The 23,120-nt window shown below is 34.5% G+C and overlaps 1 protein-coding gene across 5 annotated transcripts in view; it reads right to left on the minus strand.

The window, feature by feature from the left end:
• Tbc1d5 (TBC1 domain family member 5) overlaps positions 1 to 23,120 on the minus strand; it is a 482,236-nt gene that overhangs the window by 128,135 nt on the left and 330,981 nt on the right. The window lies entirely within an intron of this gene.

Genomic DNA, 23,120 nt, shown 5'->3' on the forward strand with positions numbered 1-23,120 from the left:
AGGCTAGTCTTCTTACTGATCCTAAACAAAGTAGATCTTGTTCCTTTTAAATAAACTGAGGAACAAGGAAGTCAAGTATCCTAGAGATTTATGAGTATTGTCATTTGTAGTTTTTAATCTTGTATTCTTCCAAGGAAAGTTAAAAGAGCAATGGGATTAGAGATTTGTACTACGATAAAGTTTAGAGCCAGTGGTAAAGCAGAGGGTAGAGGCCACAAGCTTTCTTTCTGTAAGTAATTTTACCTAATTCACATATACTTATGAAATGGGTACAACTGTATGTCTATTAGTATATTTTCTGTCATAAACTTACAACTCCAAATCATTTCCTTATATTTCTATGCTAATTTAATCAGTTACATTTGGACCATCTTCTTGAACTCTGCAACCTCTAGCAGAAAAGACTATTCTATCTCTAAAATAATCGGCAAAAAGCTGGGCTGTTGACGTGCTCATGTGGAAGAGAAGAAGCTGAACATGAGGTCTCATGGACTTTTCTGACTTCCAACCAGATCCTCCAGGTCACAGTCTCCTGAGTATCTGGATTATACAAATGATCTACAGAAGCCCTGATTGTTTTGTGAAATGTTTAAACAAAATTCTCTTCCATGAAAAGTTTCCCAAATGTGGTGTATTATTTGGTTCTGCCTCTACTAATCTAATAATCAAATATGAGATATTTTTGCTTTAATGCACCATGTTTTTGATTACAGTCAAATATTTTAAAGGTTTATTAGCATGATTATATACATGTATATGTATAAATATATACCTTAAAATGTTTATACCACTTGCCCTTTTTCTAATCAGCTGTTAATCATCTTCCTATTCACTTGTGAGAAATTTTAATATATTAAAAGCATTAATACTTTGCCACAACTATTTTTTCTAGTTTATTTGGATTTCACTGGTAGTGGTTTCTGTTCAATAAAACCTACTCATATTCTATTATTTTCTTAGTTTCAAACCATATTTAAAAAGGCCTGGCTGTACAGCCATACACAAGACTACATTAATAGTTTTTGCTTCAGGTTGTGTATTTTTTTTTCCTTCAATCTGTTTTACAATGTGGGATGTTTTATACAGACTGCGTTTTACAAAGGTGGTATTTGTCCCAGGAGTTAGAAGATGAAGGTGGTAGACATAAACCCTTTAAGTTATCAGTTGTGTGACATGGGAAAATTAGCTTTGCTAACTCTGGGGGAGTAATATTTGCTTTGTCTACCTCACAGAGGTGCTTTGAGGGTTTGTAAGATTCAGCACTTTCAATTACCTACTAATGATAACTACATACCTAACTAAACTTGGGATTATATCACTTAAACCTGGTCTATTGAAATGTTTCATGCAATTCACTCACTTATTTCAGTAAATACTTCTTAAACTGTCTCATATGAGTATGGATAACTGAGAACTACCTATAACTGATTGTTTTTTCCCTAAAGCTCAAATAAAATAAAAGTTGTCGACAAGTTCTTAGTTTTTTATATGTCAACTTTCTTTCTGATATTGTGTGGGGCTGAGCAGAGTACTAATTAACAACCCTATTTTTGTTTAATTTCTGAGATGAAGTAACCGAATCTGAAAAATCTGAACAGTTCTACCAATTAAAAAAAAAATTAAGGATAGGTGCATTGTCTCATGTCTATATTCCCAGTGATGTACAAGGTAGAGACAGGAGAATGGTCATTCTAGGTCAGTACAGAGTCTTTTATCTTGAAACAAGGCCAGACTAGTACCACATGCCTATGATACCAACTACTTGGGGATGGAATGAGTGGATCATGGATCCAGATCCAAAGCAAAATGAGAATAAGACTCAAACTAAACGCAAGAAAACAACAACAACAAAATTCCCTGGGCTGTGGATTAAGTGGTAAAGAGGTGCCTAGCAAGCAGAAGGCAAGCCCTGAATTCAAACTCCAATGTGAAACAAACAAAAGAAACCATTTAGTCTATGTTTCTTTAGATCGGGCTCACTTCACTTAGTACGATTTTTTTCCAAGTCCTTCCAATTCCTTATGTATGGGGCAATGTCATTCTTTCTGACAGAGATATAGAATTCCGTTGAGTATATGTACCACATTTTCTTGATCCACTCATCTACTGACAGGCATCTAAGTTGGGTCCATATTTTAGTGATGGTAAATTGTGCTGTGATGAAGAGTTGTGCTGGTAGCTTTAGTGTGGTCTTGCTTGTAATCCTTTGGGTAAGTACCCCAAAATGGAATTACTGAGTCATAGGGGAGCTCTATTGCCTTTTGAGGACCCGCCACACTGCTTTTGGGAGTATCTGAACAAATTTACACTCCCACCAACAGTGTAGTAGGGTTCCCTTTTGGCCACATCCCCACCAGCATCTGTTTGATTAGTTTTCTTTTCTTTTTTTTTTGGCCAGTCCTGGGCCTTGGACTCAGGGCCTGAGCACTGTCCCTGGCTTCTTCCCGCTCAAGGCTAGCACTCCGCCACTTGAGCCACAGCGCCGCTTCTGGCCATTTTCTGTATATGTGGTGCTGGGGAATCGAACCTAGGGCCTCGTGTATCCGAGGCAGGCACTCTTGCCACTAGGCTATATCCCCAGCCCTGATTAGTTTTCTTGACAATGGACATTCTTACTGGGGTGAGATGGAATCTCAATGTTGTTTTTATTTTCATTTCTTTTATGGCCATAGACTCTATGGTTTCCTTCATTTGTAACAATTAGCACATTTCTAAGATAGTCCTAGCAGAAGATCACAACAGCTCAACAGCTATATACATACGAACATATAAGATGATGCTAAGCAAAATGAACTCCAAGTAATGAAAATAAGTGGTTTGTCATTGTTGTTATTTTCAATGTACCATGTGAAATTATGCCTTTTTCTTTTGTTTTTCTTCCCATGGCTTTATCCCTGATGTCACTGTAACTGATTTTGGAACCCTGGGTATTGTATGTACATTTATTGGAAGTAGGGAAGGGCAACATCAAAATGGAGAGACAAAGGGTAAAAGGCAAACCAATACAACAGCAATACTTACAAGACAGTATGCTATAAACCAACTGTACAACTTGGGGGAGGGCTGTCAGGGAGGGGAGAAGGTGGGAGAAAAATGAAGGAGGTAACAAATTTGATAAGAAATGTACTCACTACCTTATGTATGAAACTGTAACCGCTCTGTACATCACTTTGACAACAAATAAAAAATAAAAGAAAAAGAAAATCTGAACTCAGAATTTTCTGAGTTTAAATTGTAATCTAAATTAATCTGTTGGTTAAATGCCATTCCCAACTACACAATTACTTTAAACTTTTAAGTTTTCCTCTGGGGAAGAGGCAAGTCAAATTTAGAAATTATTAATCATATTTCCATAATCTATCTAATCTAAAATCAAATTAAGCTGAGCCAGTAAAAACTGCTCCTACAAATGGAATAGCATTGTGTATTTATTGAATATTCCTTTGGAACTATCACAGCTATATGGAATTCTCCCATAAAAGACATGCCTTCATTATTAATCTTTGACCAAACCTCTAGCCTCCTATAGATTAAGTGAAACGCTAATTTGCTTTACTGCCTGAGAATCTGGTGGACTGTGAATACTTCACAGTTCACAGGTTCACAGTTGGCTAGCTTGGGATCAATCCTAAGTCTGCATTTCAACCTACTTCCAGGGAATGCAATACAGTTTGGATTGCATGTAATGCTCTAAATAAAATTGCCTATAATTACCAGTGCCTTTAATTCACCTTTCATAAACTTGTTCTTGGCTAGCTTTTCTCCATTTTTTCTTGTCACATTCCATTTTAAACTCAATTCAATCTTTGGGCCCATTTGTGGTTGCGGACATCAGTAGCTAATCCCAAGAGTTTACAAGCAAAAAGTACCAACTCTTAAAAGTCTGATCAGGTGCTGGTGGCCAATGCCTATAATCCTAGCTTCTCAAGAGACTGAGAGCTAAGGATCATGGTTTGAAGCCAGCCCAGCCAGGCAGGAAAGAGACTCATCTCAAATTAACCGGAAAAAGCTGAAAGTTGGGGTTGTGGCTCAAGTGGTATAGCATTAGCTTTGAGCACAAAAGCTTAGGTGTCAGTGCCCAGGCCCAGAGTTCAAGCCCCAGGACCAGCACATAAAGAAGTGTCTTCTCATCAATCTAAGTAAATGTTTTATAAATTGCTTTGAAAGATTCAAAGTCAAAAGTGAAGCAAAATTCTATCCATTAGCATCACTAACCTCTAGGCTGAGACTTGTGGATAGTAAAAAGGTAAAGTGCTATGGAATTTGTCTACACATTCTATTTTAACTTTGCATAACACATAGATAAAGAAGGTATATTAAAGGGAAAAATGAGATGGAAAAAGTAGCAGTAAACCAACCATGAGGAACTAGATTGATTAAAATTATTTGAAAGTAAAAGCCTTTTTCTTTGGATTCTATAAATATATAAAGGTTTCATAAATGCCCTACACTGTTTTATTTGATTTTTGATTCTCAATTACTTCACTAAAAATGGCATTGGTTTACAATCTTTACTGTATAGAGAGTAACTTTTGAAGTATGTTATTACATAGATTCCTGGACTGCTCTTAATTTCTGACCCAATACATAAGTGAGAATGAACCTGTCTTTTCTACAAGCTCATAACCAAGGCTATAGCTGTTAGTTCCAGGCTGTATTTTGAGAATTACTGGTACAGGTCATTCTGAAAGAAAGCTTCTATATGTGCTGCTTCTGTTTAAAACAACTTATTACAACATTTTCAAAACCTGGACATTATGTGAATACTTTATACTTTCAACCCATTTTTTTTTTTTTTTTTTGGCAGTCCTGGGGCTTGGACTCAGGGCCTGAGCACTGTCCCTGGCTTCTTTTTGCTCAAGGCTAGCACTCTGCCACTTGAGCCACAGCGCCACTTCTGGCCATTTTCTGTATATGTGGTGCTGGGGAATTGAACCCAGCACTTCATGTATACGAGGTAAACACTCTTGCCACTAGGCCATATCCCCAGCCCCTCAACCCATTTTTAATCAGGATGATGATTATAATTTTTTTTTTGCCCTACAAAAACATACAAGTAGACTGGAGATGTGGATCAAGTGGTAGAGAACCAGCTATGAGTAAAAACACTAATTGTGAGTGTAATGTCCTCTGAGGAAGGCTTGTTACCAGCACCAAAAAGAAGGAAAAAGTATGAAAAAAGTTATGTTATTGTTTTGTTGAAATGATGAGCAGTGATGATGAACATCTTTGAAAAGACTGGGTTTCCTAAAAATAAATGAAGGCAGGGAGATAACCAGCAGAGAGCTGAGAGGTTCCCAAATGAAAATTAGTGTTTTGTCCTCTCCAGTAAATTCTTAATGTCTTCAGCTGCAGAACAGCTCATTTCTGAGGTTCTTTTTGGCCTCATGAGTTAATCACACCAGGAGGAGTCTAACTTACATGCTTTTAGGAGTAATGATACGTTTAAATGATTAAACAATCAGAAAAAAACACGTATCTATAATGAAAGCAGTTAGCAAAGAGATCTATGGTTTATATGAGTATCACAAGTCATTTGTAAATAACATGCTCATTTTAGATATATGAAGAGAGTTCTGCCATGCCCTATGAAATATATTATGTTTTATTGGTGCCCGGGTGTTTCATAACTTTTATTTGCTGCAAGAGTGGAGAATTAAGATAGAGTAGTTTATTTTACCAAGAGACTTACAAATGGTTCTTCAGACACTTATGGAGCTGAACTTCATTGTATATATATTTTTTCTTTTTGGGGAGTATTGCCACTGCTTATCATGTTAACACTAGTGGCCGTGAAGTCATTTTTTAAAAATCAGCATTACATAAATAACTCTCCAAAAAAATACTAAGCAAGAAGAAGATAGAACTTAAAATATAATGTGGGTTGGAAGAATGCATGTGAAGAATGTCAAAGAATTAAAGTAATGGCCTTTCCCCAAGGGCCGCCAATAACCATCAATCTCAAACAGCAATCACCTCACTATCACCTAACAGCTTGAGGCACAGAGAGTCAAAGATCTACTCTTTGTTATTCAGATTAAATATCATTTACATTATATAGTTTTTTATTTCACTAGAGACATAAGGTCAGAATTGATTGAATGTGTACTACCTGCATGTAATGATTTCTCGTTTTTTACAATCATGTGCTAACACTGCACAGTAATGGCCTATGGATGAAGAGACAGATGTACTACCAGTCATTCGCTACACATTTGCATTAACAAATCATCATTTAATTGAAGCCCATCCAACAAGTTTATGCTACTTAAATAAAGTTCCTTTCAATAAAAGATGACACAATGACACATGGTTGTTAACTATGAGGAAAATTTTTAAAAATTATATTTATTCTTGTGTCAAAGGCTTAGGTGTGCATTAGACAACCATTTATTAATTTTAATTTTGCTTGAAATAAATAACCTGACAAATGGCATCAATCCAAGCTGCTATGAAGCAGGATCATGCACTTTTAGAACAAATCATTTGTTAACACAGTAAGCTATGAAGATTCCTCCCTCTCCAATATATTATAGATCATGGCTTATACAAACCATTTAGGAGAAAAGTGCTAATATTTATGCCAAATTTCTCATATTAATATAAACTGTGAACTCTGCAATTATCAGGGAAGGCTATTGTTTCTAAACATCATATTAAGTTTCTTAGCAAAATACCAAATGGATTCAAATTTGGTTTCATTTTAGAAAAGTGGAAGAAAACTGCACAAATGTTCATTGTTAAGAATATTCGGACTGCATTTTAATATATTATCTGACTAGTTTCTCGAGTAGGGATCAAGAAAGGAAGAAAGAAAAATCCTTATCATTACTTAACTACTAAATTTCTTATCATTTTAAATATACCTAAATATATAAATAGCATTTTCTGTCCTTTTCCAAAGCTTTTCTCCTCCCAAACAAAACAATCTTTCCAAAACACCTGAAAAAGACCCAAACAGAATCATTTGCTTTAACATTCACTCATGTAATCATATGTCTAGAGAGAATTCAATACATACACAGGCATTTGCCTTCACAAATTCAGACAACCTGAGATCAAAAAGAGTTTTTTCTAATGGAATGGTAAGGGTAAGAACTATCATTTAAAACCAGTTTTTACAAATTAATAACCCAAGTGCAAAGCATTATTCATTTTCTAGGTATGCATGTATATTTCTATGTACATGGACCTATTATGAGAATGAATGATATTAGCTAGGCATTTGGCTGTTAAGCTCATAAAAATTGGTCCTTAGTTGAATTAAAAATTTTCCCCTAAGGTAGAAATTACCTTTTACTTTTCCCAGATTTGCATTAGTGGTGTACAAAATTATAGAAAAGCAATTCATCTGAAGTATTGAAAAAAATTCTACTTGTTTCCAATATCACAGTTTCTTAAAAATAAAAGACGACGAAGATTAAATTTTTCCTCTAATTCATATTGCACTAGGTTCATTTTATAGTCAACTATAGAGACAGGTGAAATTTCATCTTGCTACAAGACTCAAACTAAATTATGGGATTCAGAAATGTGTCATAAATCAACTTCAAGTACTGAACAAAAGATAAATAACAGAAGATTTATATTCTGACATAACAAACAGTCCTGAACTATAATATAAAGCAAAAAGAAAGAAAACACCTAGCCTTACTGTGATACTCCAGTAGGTTCTCTTTGCCCTCTTTGTATGCTAAATCAGAATAGTAATTATGAATCTTATGAGGTGACTTCTGTTTTCCAGAACTATGAGTTGTACGTAAAACATGCCTTTTCATAGAAACAATTACCATTAATCAAAACACCGAGAGCTAATACCACCCAAGTCCAACCTACCGCTGTGCCCAGCAATATATCAAACTGTTTGTTGTCAAACACATTAAATAAACTTAAACAGGCTGTTTTCACTACAAGTAAAACAAAAAATGCTAGCTAAGTAATTTTTAAATTCAAATTGCTATCTCAGTAATGCACTCTGTCATTGGATTTTAAGTATTCAATCATAGTCCAACATAGACAGATCACTATTTTAAGTCTGGAAAAAGAGAATCAGTGGCACTGATAAATGAAGTTACAGGCAAAAGTCTTTGTATCTGAGTGGATTTGGATAACCTATGCTAATTTACTACAGAAGTACAATTAAACAAACAACACATTGTACTTTTAAGGGGTGTGTGACGCTTCATTTCCCAGAAAAAAATGGTTATGAACGCTCAAAAGAGTCACAAACAAACCAGTATTTCTTTTGGCCAGTCCTGGGGCTTGGACTCAGGGCCTGAGCACTGTCCCTGGCTTCTTCCCGCTCAAAGCTAGCACTCTGCCACTTGAGCCACAGCGCCATTTCTGGCCATTTTCTATATATGTGGTGCTGGGGAATTGAACCCAGGGCCTCATGTATAGGAGACAAGCACTCCTGCCACTAGGCCATATCCCCAGCCACAAACCAGTATTTCTTAAAATGACTGTAACCAGGACCATGAATCCAATAGTATATTTTAAAAGATTTTACTATTTAAGTGTCCTAGATAAATGCTTTAAGAAATTATCTACTGAAAGTAGAAACCACTTACCAACTGCTTGTGTATTAGACATTTATATATATATATATGTTACATAACTTTTCAATATGTAGCTATTCTGCATAACTATCTATGCAAAATAATCATCTATAAATATAGAATTACTAAAAGGAAGAAAGAGATAAGAATAAGGAGAGGGAGCCATTTTGCAAATCAGAAAGCTCTTTAACAATTTCTAATCTGAGGAGATGTCAAAGCATTTTGTAAGAGAAGGTAAGATTACAGATGGAAACCACGGAGTTTAAGAAACAGATCAGAAACTTAGTACCAGCAATCAATGGTATAGATTTTTGAGCTTTGTAAGGGAAGATTCCCCCAAGTATAATTGGTCTGAGACTGCTAACCTCATGTTGCCTATGCTTGTTTTGCTACTTATGCTTATATACACCAAGGCACAAAGTATTCCATATTAACTACTAAACAGTACATAGTGATGATGTGTCTTCATCTAAATTATCAAAATTGATTATTACTGAAATGTAACCTTTAAAAAGGATATAGCATGTAGTGACTGAGACAGAACACATATACAAGAGAAGATTATTGTTTCACCGTAAAGGATACTACAATCTAGTGTAGAAGGATAGAAGTATGCTACACTCCACTGTGTTCTTATTGATAGTGATAACCAGGATTAGTGTAAATATAATTATAAAAAAGAACTGAAGTCCACTTAAATTATTTCAGGAGTTTCATCATGTACATTCTCCTTCTAAAAAAAATTATCATCTTTGCTTTATTGTTAGTCCCTTTCCCTTCTCATTTAGGTGTAAACCCTTGTATACTTTATACCTTCCTTTAAATGCTTAATACAAGTAACCACAGGAGAATCTTTTCTCCCCTTGAAAAACTGCAAATAAAGATGTCAGCTATTGAGTATATTTGTGGCATCTCCAGCAGCTGCTGTTAAATACCAGCTGGTCTAGCTGATTAAAATTACCTCCGAGTTGGTATTATAAAGATGCCTGGGCAGCGTTGCTGTATTAATGGATTATTGAGTGAGCGATGAAAACCTTGGCCAGCTGATGCGTTTTATTACAGATAGGCTTTATGATGTGTAATCACTGTAATTTTTACAACTAGAGGAAATATGAAAAAAGGAGTAAAAAAAATTCCCCATTGAAACTGCTGTAACTAGATTATTCCCCCCATTCTGTTTTCTAGAAGGAATCAAAGTACATAATTACTGTATTTAAATATACAGGTATAGACCTACACACAATTTATCCACTCTTTTATGTGGATACACTGCCTTCAATGTAGACAAGCAGAAAAATGCACAGACGAATGTAGTATGAATACAATTTGTGTGAATAGATATTTGATGTCTGCCAAACCACCCAATTGGTTACAATAGGATCACGTGACCCCAAATAGTTTTGAACTGATCACCAGCTGGGCAATAGCTGAAAATTCAAATCTGGCCAACTGGACTGCGGTTTGCAATCCAAGAGATGGGATCATTTCATTCCCTTTACCATTTCCACTCAGTTGTTCTCTTATAAGCCAATGTTTTTATAGAACTCTACAAAATTATCTCCAGATCCTCTAACTTTCACCTTATGTTCAAAAGAAGGTAGGTTAGTTTATTAGCACAGCTAGTTTTAAGCTGGTCCTGGCTGCTAGAATGTTATTCTATCAGTTTCTACAGTCCTTTAAAAGTATTATTCTATTTCTGGCACTCTCTCAATTTTTTGTAAGATTCAACACCGATTCTCAGGAGTCTATGGCCAATTAAAATAGTTCAAGAAGAAAAACAAAATTCACATAATTTTTGTGGGTCACTGGTCAGTGAATTAGGATCTTGTAAAAAGGACAGCATTTCAGATTGGATTTCCTCTTTCAGTAGATCACAAATTTCACCATGAAGTAATATTTAAGAACTTGTTGTTTGTCATCATCTAAAACCAAGTGTATTGTTTCGGTTGTATGATAACTAATATCATTTCCACCAAAGCTAACTTAATAGACAGCTTAATAAAATGCAAGTAACATGACTTTTCAGACACTAAAATTGATACATGATTTATTTGGAGCTCATCATAGGTTTTTGATTACCTCCTTAGAGTCAAAGTGCTATGTTTTGAGGATTAATTTTATTCATTCAAGTAGCTAGTTGTACTAATCATATCTAAATATGGTGTACACATTTGTGAAAATTAAGGTTATGCAAGTATAACACCTTTCTTTAGTTATTTGATTATACAATGGGATGAAATGGGTTTAAAATGTGGCACCCACACTAGTGATAATAATTCCATAAAGGGAATTCCAGAAGTATTTTGAGTAATAATATTTAATTAACCTGTTACCTATTAGAATGACTATACTTTAAAAGGACTATGGTTGAAAAAAAAAAGGACTATGGTTGTTTTCAGTATTACAAGCCTACAGTATGTTGGCTTAAAAAATTTATCACTGTTGATTAATATTTTTCACTTGGATTATTAGTAGGAATATACTAAGTTGTCTATTATTTTGATAGATGTGCAATTTGAAAATTGGAAGGAGCTTTATGGATTATCTAATCCCCTTTATCATTCATAAAGAAAGCTATACATAAATTTCTAAAGAATATTGAGCCCTTGCTGTCAAATCTGTATGACACATGTTGACACAATCCTAAATCATCTATTTCTAAATTCTTATTAGCAGATGACTCTTCCCTGAGTGCTGGAGGCTTATATCTATGATCCTAGCTAACCAGGAGGCAGAGATTGGGAGGACAGTAGTTTCAGGCCAGTTTGAGAAAAAATTTATGAGAACCCTTATCTCAACAGAAAAAGCTGATCATGGCAGCATGCTCCTCTCAGTCCAGTGGGAAAGACAGCTATGAGAATCATAGTCCAAAAATGAGATCCTAATGAAGAAATAACCAGAGTAAGAAGTTCAAGTGCTAGAATGCCTGCCTAGCAAACACAAAGTCATGAATTCAAATGCAAGTACTGCTTTAAAATATACGGGATTTTCACTTGGTGATTCAAATAATGATACAAAGTTATTGTCCTTTGTTCTTATCTAGTCTTCAAGAGGTTGCTGACTGTTTTAATAATCCTCCAAATACCTAAAACATCTAATGCTTGATATCAATAGGTACTCCAAAATTTTGCTTAATGAATATTGAATAACATTTTCAACTGTCTTTAAACTGCAAGAAAATTACATAGAACGCAAAACTCACAAGACAAAAAGCAAAAAAAACCCCAAAAACAACCACCCTGAAGAAACTAAAACAAGCAAAAAAAGATATAATGGCTAATTTGTATTTCTTATTGCAAGAACTTACAAATCTAAGAACACATAAGTAAACAGACTTTTAACTTACTAGAACTCCTAAACCAGGCAAAGGCCAACAAGCTTATATGGGTTAGAAGCTAATCGAGACTAACCAAAAAGTTACTAACAAAAAGGACTGAGAATGTGGCTTAGCTGGTAGAGGGCTTCCATGCAAGTCCTAATTTAAATCCTCATTGAAACCCTCTAATCCCCACTAAAAATTACTAAACAATAAGGCAAAATATTTGCTTATCATAGGGTTCAAAGACATTGAGTGGTTAATTCTAGGTGTCTGGATATTTTTAAATATTTGAGTTCAGAAACAGATTAATTTATAATTAGAGCTAAATGTTCTTCTCAGTAATTAATAAACCAAGTAGAAAAGCCTCAAAACAGATTAAAAAATGATCAACCAACTTGATCTATTTGATAATTACAGAGTATTAAATTCAAGAGGAGCATAAACATGGAACATGAACATGGAAAATTAACCAAGACAGACAATATTTAAAATTATTAAGAGGAAGAAAAGCTGAAAGGGGCAAAATATAACTAATTAGTAATAAACTGAAAAAACAATATAATTCCAAATATCTGAAAATTAAATATATAGTCTAGCCATGGTGAGAAAAGAAAGCTCTAAAATTTTAAGTAGTTTAAGTTAAAGAAAAATTACACTTCAATAATAGATCTATTTGACTAATTGGAATGTAAGGATTTATCTAAAAGGTAAAACTGAAAATAAATGAATATAAAAGAGTAAAATGAATAGTAAAAATAAATTTCTAAATTCAACTATCAATCTAAACTTGCACATTAAGCAACTTGAAAGGAACTTGAAAACAAACATTAGAGAGAGGAAGAGGAAAAGGTAGTGGGAAAGTATAAAGAAGAGAGATATTAAATATAAACCTTTAGCCAAATAAAATGAGTTACTTTTTTGTTGCTGTTGTTGGTCTTGGGGTTTGAACTCTGGGCCTAGCTGCTGTCCATGAGCTCTTTTCAGCTCAAGGCTACCACTCTTCCACTTGAGCCACAGTGCCACTTCTGGTTTTTCTGGTGGTCAAGTGGACTTTCCTGCCTGTGCTGGCTTTGAACTGTGATCCTCAGATCTCAGCCTCCTGAGTAGCTATTATATAGGCATGAGCCACCAGCGCCCAGCTAATTAGTTGATTTTTTACAATGGTGCAAAGACCATTCAATGGACAAAAAGGGAAGTTTTTCCACAGGGCTAATGTAACAATTTCATAACCTTATGGGAAAAAAGCAAACTTTTTATGTAAAAATTAGCCCACTGATTGTGAGTACGGTTCTCAGTGGTAAAACACATAAAGCCCTGGGTTCAAACTCTATCAAAACATGCTCACATGAATATGTGCACACACATATACACAAAAATAATAGTTTAAAGTGTACATACTTTCTACCAAATAGGTATATAAAATAGTGTAATTTGTACATCACATATCATTATCTGTAAAACGTAATGTTTATAAGTATTAGATATGACACCAAAAACACTCCCTAAGAGAAAAAGTCAATAAAAGGATTTCATTGAAACTACAAATACTTGCTCTAAGAAACAGTACAAGAAATGTACCCAAGGCCTAACGTGTGAACCTGTAACCTCTCTGTACATCACTTTGACAGTAAGAAAAAAAAGACAACCAAAGACTGGGAGATATTTACAAATCACAAATCTGACAACTGACTGTATCCAGATCATATAAAGGAAATGCAATTAAGAAGATAACCCCAACTTGTTTAAAAATGGGCAAATAAGTCATCTGAAATGATATTACTTAAATCAAACTTTTAAGATACCTGTATACTTACATGGTGTACAGCTTCTACCTACACCCAGTTTCTCGCACTGCTAATTCCCTCCTGAAAAGTTCAGGATATCACAACTAGGATACAGTACAAATTTGAGGTGTCTACTTCATAAAGGAATGCATGTAACACTAACAATTTCTGTCTCCACACTGTTTTTGTTGTCTCCCACAAATTTTATTATGTTGTGCTTTTGTCTTATTCAGTTCAATGTTATTATTTTTTTATTCTCAAAACTTTCTCTTTGATCTAGAGATTATTTAGAAGTGTGCTATTTAATTATCAGGTGAGCATTGTTAACTGTTACTTCTACTTTGAAATTATAGTCAGAACAGTTTGCAAGCTTTTAAAGTTATTATTGCTATTATTATTATTGGTGCTAGTACCAACTCTAGGCCTCAAACTCTCACTTGGCCTTTTCTGTGCACAGCTACTACTAGAGCCACACAACCAGTCTGACATTTGCGGGTTAATTGGAGATGGTAGTCTCCAAGCATTTTCTGTCCTGGCTGGCTTTGAATGAAGATCCTTAGATTTCAGCCTTCTGAATATCTAGGTTTATAAGTACAAGTCACTAGGGCCAGGTTATGATTTAAATTATTCTTGATGAATGTATGTGTGATGATTATTCCACTTTTAATCTACTTACTTAAATACTTAACAGAGAGAAAGAGTTCCATGTACACAGCATATTGTAGGTTCATCTTTTCATCCTACAAACTTCTTATTCAGATCATTTAGACTGACTACATTTAACAGTGAAGTAATGTACAATGTATAAGGGAAGTTTGGGTGAAATAGGAGGTAAGCAGGGTTGCTAGACAGGTTTTCTTTTTTCTTTCTTTTGGCCAGTCCTGGGTTTTTTAACTCAGGGCCTGAGCACTGTTCCTGGCTTCTTTGGGCTCAAGGTTAGCACTCTACCACTTGAGTCACTTCTGGCTTTTTCTATATACATGGTGCTAAGGAATCTAACCCAGGGCTTCATGTATACGAGGCAAGCACTCTATCAATAGGCCATATTCCTAGCCCGCTGGAGAGGTTTTCTGTGTTGTTTACTTTTATTTTCTTTCCTTAAAAAAACTCAGAGGGGAGTGAAAATATTGAGAGATATAAGAGCTGATAATTTATAGTCACAAAAGGCAGCGATACAGCTCAGGGTGGTATCAAGGAGCAAGATCAAGATAGTCAAGTCTGATGGTGAAATAGGAGTAAAATCTGGTTAGGCAGAATTAGGAAAGACGGTGATGGGTAAGTTGCATTTAAGGAGGAACTATGCTTAGAAGCTAATACTTAAAACTGGGTAACATATGACGTCTCTTTGTCAGTTGTATGGCCAGTAAAGATCTTTTCCCAATCTGTGGGTTTTCTGTTTATCTTGTCAGCTATGTACTTTGCCCTGCAGAAGCTCTGCAGTTGATGCAGTCCCATTTGTCCATCCTTTCTTTGATTTGTCACATTTCTGGGCTTTATTAAGGCAGTTTCATCCTGTGCCAAGGAGCCCAAGTGTTTCTCCTACTCCTTCTTTTAGTGTTTTCAGGGTATCTGTTTTTATTTCGAGGTCTTTGATCCATTTGGAATTGATTTTGGTGCAGGGTGATATATAAGGATCTAGTTTTAGTTTATTGCAGGTGTTGGAACAGTTTTGCTAGCACCATTTGTTAAAGAGGCTATCTTTCTTCCATCCTATTTTTTTTAGCTCCTTTATCAAAGATTGAGTAGGCATAGTTCTGTGGGTTCATTTCTGGGTTTTTCAACTCTGTTCCATTGGTCTTCAGGCCTGTTCCAGTGCCAATACCAAGCTGCTTTTATTACTATTGCTTTATAATACAGCTTGAAGTTTGGTATTGTAATTCCTCCAGCACTGTTCTTTCTGTTTAAGATTGTTTTTGCTATTCTGGGTCTTTTATAGTTCCATATGAATTTCTAGATTGCTTCCTCTATTTCATTAAATACAAATGACAAAGGCCTCATATATAAAATAGATGCAGAACTAAAAAATTTAATTCCTCCAAAACAAAACTGCAAAGAACCAGCAGCCCCCTCAACAAGTGGGCTAAAGATTTAAAAAGAGACTTCTCTGATGAGGAAATGAGAATGGCCAAGAGACATATGAAAAAGTGCTCTACATCACTGGCCATAAAAGAAATACAAATCAAAACAACACTGAGATTCCATCTCACCCCAGTAAGAATGTCATATATCAAGAAAACTAACAATAATAAATGTTGGAAGGGATATGGCCAAAAGTGAACCCTACTTCATTGTTGGTGGGAATGCGAACTGGTTCAGCCACTCTGGAAAGTGGTATGGAGATTCCTCAGAAGGCTAAACACAGAGCTCCCCTATGACCCAGCAGCCCCACTTTTGGGCATCTACCCAAAAGACCACAAACAAAATCACAGTAAAGCCACCAGCACAACAAATGTTCATCACAGCACAATTTGTCATAGCTAAAATATGGAACCAACCCAGATGCCCCTCAGTAGACGAATGGATCAGGAAAATGTGGTACATATACGCAATGGAATTTTATGCCTCTATCAGAAAGAATGACATTGCCCCATTTGTAAGGAAAAGAAAGGACTTAGAAAAAATTATACTAAGTGAAGTGAGCCAGACCCAAAGAAACAAGGACTCTATGGTTTCCCTCATAAGGAATAATTAGCACAGGTTTATGCGAGTCACTGCAGAAGATCACAAGAGCCTAATAGCTATGCCCCTATGAACGCATAAGATGATGCTAAGTGAAATGAATTCCATGTTAGGGAAACGAGTGTTATATCACTGTTGTAATTACTTTCAACATGCCATGTTTAACCGTAGCTTCTTTTGTTGATGATCCTCTTGTATCCCTTACTGCAGTTGTACTCGCACTATGACTGTATCTCATCTGAATACACTGGATACTGTATATACTGGTATTAGAACTGGGGAAGTGAAAGGGAATATCAAAAATCGAGAGACAAAGGATAAAAAGACAAATGACTCCAAAAGCAAACCATTTGGTATAAACTAACTGAACAACTCATGGGGGGAGAGGGAAAGAGGGAGGGGCGAGGAGGGAATGAAGGAGGAGATAACAAACAGTACAAGAAATGTACCCAAGGCCTAACGTATGAAACTGTAACCTCTATGTACATCAATTTGACAATAAAATAAAAATTAAAAAATAAACAAATAAAAAAACAAATGACGTCTCTTCCTCTTGGATTAGGACAGGTGGTCAGAGGAGAAAACATGCAAGAATGTTGTATGGATTAGCAAATCGTTGATATAAGACATTTAAGATGTATAGTCCAGGATAGGGGTTGTTGGATCTGAAGTATGACTAAGAATGCTGTAAGCAAGTAAGAATGCTGTGAAAATGGATAAACAAGTTGAGAAAATCATGAAACTGATTGTTTGACCCTTGGAACCATTGCAAAAAACTAGAACTGGTATATGTATAATATATAGAAGGTGCACTAAATTTGTATTTCAAAGTTGGCCAATCCTGAAAAACAAAACAGATTCAGAACCAATATGATTAGTTTAGCTACTCCGGCAAGAAACTTGCCCAATAGATAACCTTGTGTCAATATTAAAAAGTAAAAATCCATATAAAGATCTGAAATAAAGAAGCCCTTTCAATTCAGTCCTGAGAAACATCTCTTGGGAGAGTGCTTCTGCTTTCCTTTCTCTTATGACAAAACCAAACATTTCTTAATCTGTCAATGAGACTCAACTTCATAGGCTCACCCTTCTGTTGTCCATTTGGAAAAAAAAAAATCTCATCTTCTAAATTTATAAGACAAAGGACTCTGGACTTCACCTAACCTGAACATTGTCAATGGCGCATGTACTAAGCAGGCTGGTTATGAATATAATCAAAAGATTGTCCAATGAGATAATAACTTGGATGCTTTGAAGATACATGGCTCCGACCTATTTTTACCTCCATTCTTCCCAGAAGTGTGGAGGTTATTAGCAGATTATAGATTATATTTGAAAACATTTTAAAAATACATCTCTCTTCTCTATTTGCTACTATCAGTTCTTGCCTACACAATTACAAAGGCCTTTAGTCTTTCACTTTTGAATTATTTAAACTTTTATAATTCCTTCGCGCTTAAAATTATTTCCTAGGATTTGATATGTTTAAAATAAAAATGTTTTAAATTATTTTTACTGCTCTCCAGATGATTATTTTCGACAACTGCATTCAGTTGAAGAGAGTCAACCATATCTAATTAGTTACATTGCTTTTCCAGCTCTTACACTTGCTTCTCGTTTGCTTGAATTACTAACTTTTATTACCTGTCAGTGGTAATTACATTTCTACCTAGAATGGCATGTGGGTGGTACCTTTCCTAAGCTTGTGCATGTGTGACCTAACATGCCCAATTGGATTCCCATGTGCTAAACTATATGGTCATTTTTCCAGAGAAAGTTCTATTTTTTTCCCCCACAGCAATTAACATTTTACTGATCAGTCTTAGGATTAAAGTAACAGATTCCTTCCCTTTTCTTATTTAGTATCTAGTAGTCTTATCTAAATGAAGATGGTATTTGTATTTGTGCAACAAAATTTAAGCCTAAGTTTCTGGTTTAGTATTACAGCTATAATTGTGCTGATGGTATATCTTATTTAAACTATCCTGAGCTCTTTTATTCCAGAATTTTGACATAGGTATGAGCCTTAAGCTCCATAATGTATTTATTTCCTAGCCCTTCCTTAGCAGGTTAGTTACTGATTACTATTAATCTAGACTATTCTGGGCCTCTCCCTGCCCGGGTCTTTGAGGATGACATGATGAAGCATATGAATGTGACACAGGGTCCAATCTGACTCATGGAACTTTATACATATATTTCATATATAATTACAGGAGAAAACATCTGATTTAAAAAATTGTAAGGAGAATATAAAAAGCTTACATTTGATTTTTACCATCTAATTCCTCATATTTCATGTCTATGTTAAATGTCATATAAATCAATGAAAATAAAAGGACTATCTCAATCATTATTTGTTTAAAAGAAGCTATTTATTTAAACTACTGAGATTTATTTTCAATAAGCAAGATTTTTTCATTACACTTTTGTTACTTTGTTTTTGTGGTGGTGATGGAAGCAGACGTAAATAAACTAGTCAAGTAAATATTTAGAAACATTACACTGTCAAAATTAAAAACTATTTAATAGGTTCACCCTTTGTCCTTTGTCTCATTATTTTGTTATTCCCATTCCCTTCCCCAAATAAGATAAACATATATACAATACAAAGTGTGCTGAAATAAAAAACAATGACAATGGGATAAATCAAAGGGGGAAAAAACCAAAAGAAATGCCTTCACACAGTACAGTAAAAAACAAAAAGAACCAAAAATAAACCCTTATTTCCACATCTTGGAGTTCATTTTGATTAGCTTCATTTCACATGGTCATATGTACATATCTATTGACCTATCCTGATCCTATGCTAGGACTATCCTAGACATATACTGATTATTATAAATTAGGAAAACCATGGAGCCTATGTTTCCTTGGGTCTGGCTTACTTCACTTAACATTATTTTCCCAAGTCTTTCCATTTCCTTACAGATGGGGCAATATCCTTCTTTCTGATGGAAGCATAGAACTCACAAGACACTACATTGGAAATAAAAGCAACAACTTGGGGGAGTAGGGTGGGGAGGAGGTGAAGTGGAAGAAAATGAAGGAGGGGGGTAACAATGTTCAACAAGAACTGAACTCATTACCTTACTTATGTAACTGTAACCCTCTGAAATCACCCTTACAATAAAATAAAATTAAATTTAAAAAAGAAAAAAACTATGTAATATAACTGACTTCTAATTTTTAAGCAGTAAAAGTAGAATATTCTAGATAAATCATGCACTAGTTTTTCAAGACCAATGGAAGCTTTGTGATCTCTTTCATCAGTCTTTCGAGTGTTCTTAACCTGAACTGTTAAAATACTTTCAAATCAACTGTATACCTTAAATTACAGCCAATTTATTACCTTATTCCATCTTGTAAGCAAGTACAAAGAAAATTATTGTATGGCCTTACCAATAATCAACCTGCTGTATGCCTTAAGAGAGTAAGAAAACTGTTGAAGTAACCTACTATCTTTAAAGTGCTTTTATTCTTTTCTGACATCATTTATATTACCATTTTAGCTAGAGAGAGATAATTTTAAGGTGAATAGCTATACTCGACTTTGGTGACTAAGAAATTATATTTTTAATTTCTATATGTGAAAATAGCTTTAAAAAACATTGCACTCACCTGTTAATTAATTATACTATGTGCTAGAGTGGATACACTATGATATCAATACTTGTAAATTGTATTGCAAATTTAAGCAGATTTATCAATAATCAAGGTGTAACCCAATTAAATTACTAAGAATGCCCACAGCAACACAAATTCTAAATCAGAAAATAGGAAATAGACAAGAAAGATGTATAAAAAGCATTATGGGTATATGGAATTTATCCCAGGAGTGTTGTAAAGAGCTCGTAATTTAAATGTGCCAAAGCCCAAGTGTGTTACGAAGGTCTTTCCTCAAAAGTGACATTAATTGCAAATCCCACTGATGCTTATTAGGAAGTCTATTTATATCAAAGTATAAAATAGAGTCAAAACTTTTACAGATTCAATATATATATTTAAGGTAGTAAAAATTTTGGTCTCATTATAAAGGAATACTGTAAAAGTATCAAGAGAAAAAACACAGAATGTTTACATGAATCTGCTGTGATTAAGCATCTTTTGGACTCATAGCATATGTGAACAGTGACAGAGCTGAAACACAAATATGTTTGATATTTGTACAGAATCATAACCAAGAAATGAAATCAAAGGACTTTATGCACATAAAAATGGTACAAAGATAAGAATTCCAAGCTAGCAATAATGTGGTCAATGTATTACATTGGAAATTAGTCAGTGTGCATTGGTAAGTTCTTAGAAAATTTAATTTTTAAATAAGCCCAATACAAATCAATAATTGTCAAACATAACTATCAAACAAAAATAATTAAGATATTACTTGAATTATAGCAAGAGAAAGAAAATTCTAATACAACATAAGGAATTTTCTATGAAGTTAATACAAACATAGTGTTCCTTATTTTCCAAGTATATTATTTTATATCACACTGAACATTTATCTTCAGCTTAGTTTTGTTTAACCTCAAAGAGTAATTAATGAATATACTCCAAAATTTTAAAGAAAGTTATCCTCTAAGTGTCTTTGATTAGTCATCAATAATAAGTATATAGATGGGAAGGACAGCTTACGGTACTACTACACAGGGGGACAATATTACTCAAGCATTATAGCTTTTCATGTGTGTCATAAATAAAAAAAATAAAAGTGAAACGACAGGGCTAGTAGTATGGCTCAAGTGTGTGGACTGCGCTTGCTTAGCAATCAAAAGGTTTTTGGTTCAAAAGACAACACTGCCCCTCACAAAATAAAAAGTGGAGTGGAATTACTCTTAACTACAAAATGTAAAATAGGCCAAAAGGAAACATGAGTAATCTCTCTCTCTTTCTCTCTCTCTCTCTCTTTTTTTTTTTTTTTTTTTTTTTTTTTTTTGGCTAGTTCTGGGCCTTGGACTCAGGGCCTGGGCACTGTCCCTGGCTTCTTTTTGCTCAATGCTAGCACTCTACCACTTGAGCCACAGCACCACTCCTGGCCTTTTTCTGTTTATGTGGTGCTGGGGAATCGAACTCAGGGCTTCATGTATAGGAGGCAGGCACTCTTGCCACTAGGCCATATTCCCAGCCCTGAGTAATTTCTTTTTTAAAGAACACATTACTTAATTTAAAGACAATGTAAGCTGAATAAAGTGGTGCAAACTCTAATCTCAGCAATAAGAAGTCTGGGGCAGGAGATTTAGATGTTCAAAGTTAGTCTGCAACACACAGCAAAGGCCTATCTCAATTTCAAAAGGAGAGAAGAGAGGACCAAGTGACAGAGAATGAAGATGACATTGTGTACATATTATTGGCACACATGAGGCAGCTATGGTAACTACAAGTTAAGATACTGGTAAAGAATATTTGTAAGGTGGAAAGGATTAAGTGTATGCCATGGATCATATAATTACTGGTCAGGATGTCAAGAAGCTCTATAAATTGACTTGGAGAAGATAAAACTAAGAAAATTAATATCTGATATGGTAAAGAAAACTGAAACACCCTACCTATAAATTATTGTTTTTAGGCCCTTGCCATCACCACCACAATGTAAAGCGCCAGCACAGACAAAGCGGCAAAACACTGTAACATGATAAACATATACAATACTAACGTCCTTCCCTGATATTAAGGACAAATTTCATACTTAGCAAACAATGTGTCTTAAGGGTTTAAGGTGCTTACATTATTTGAATATAGTGCACAGTGTAGAGGAATAGAGAATTTAACTGCTAACTTTAGTACTACCTGTTTTAAGATAAATTTTTATCTAGCTATTATTACTACTAAATTGTTACTAGCTATACCTTCAAGTTTAAGCCATTGATAATCTATAGCACTGTCCAATATCGTGTCACACATACTTTTCATTTCTAGTGGTAATGAGAGAGCTGCTCTCAATGATGAGGACAAGATTAAATCACAGAAATAAACACAAGCAGTATGAAAACAAAAAAGTGGATTTCTTCAATCATAGTTCAGTTTTTCCAGAGAATAACTTAGTTATTATCAGTAAAAGATTATATAATATGAAAACATAAAAATGTTCACAGAATCATTTCTTTGGCTCCAACTTTGGAAATATTCAAGGTCTTTCATGCTTCAAGTAATGAATTTATATTTTTTGAGCAATTTCTAGGTGTGTACTTAATAACATCTTTATTTTATATATTCTATACAACAACAGCTCAGCAGTAGACATGAAAAAATTTTTTATTATCTATAACATTACATAGTGAGTTTATTCTAATTAAAATCACTGATTTTTCTAGTTTTCATATGTATCTTTCAAGCCAGTGAAAAATATGAACAGGCATACACAGACACACACGTGGTATATACACATATTTAATGAGTGACTAACACCCTACTCTTTCGCTAGTTACAAAAATTCTGTGGCTGAAGAAACTGAATACACTATGTTCACTAAAAGTGACATGAAAAAATGGAGAGCACACATCCATCTTTTATGATTGCTTTGAGTTGGGGGATGGCTTTATCTATTTATGAGATGTATAACTCTACACTTCCTTAGAATGCTTTAGTTTAATGATCTTTTAAGACAGTTCTTGCCATCTTGAATTTCTCACTGAGTTTCTTCAAATGAGCCCCTTAATATTTCTTTTGCGTTGGGTTCTGCGTTGGGTTACTTAGTCAATTCTACCTGAATTTTAATTGTAACTTCTCTGTTTAATATGCATAAAGTTAAATCTAAGCCTTAGTTTTTTCACCATTAAC

The sequence above is a fragment of the Perognathus longimembris genome, chromosome 10, assembly GCF_023159225.1.
Source record: "Perognathus longimembris pacificus isolate PPM17 chromosome 10, ASM2315922v1, whole genome shotgun sequence".
NCBI classification, from domain to species: Eukaryota; Metazoa; Chordata; class Mammalia; order Rodentia; family Heteromyidae; genus Perognathus; species Perognathus longimembris.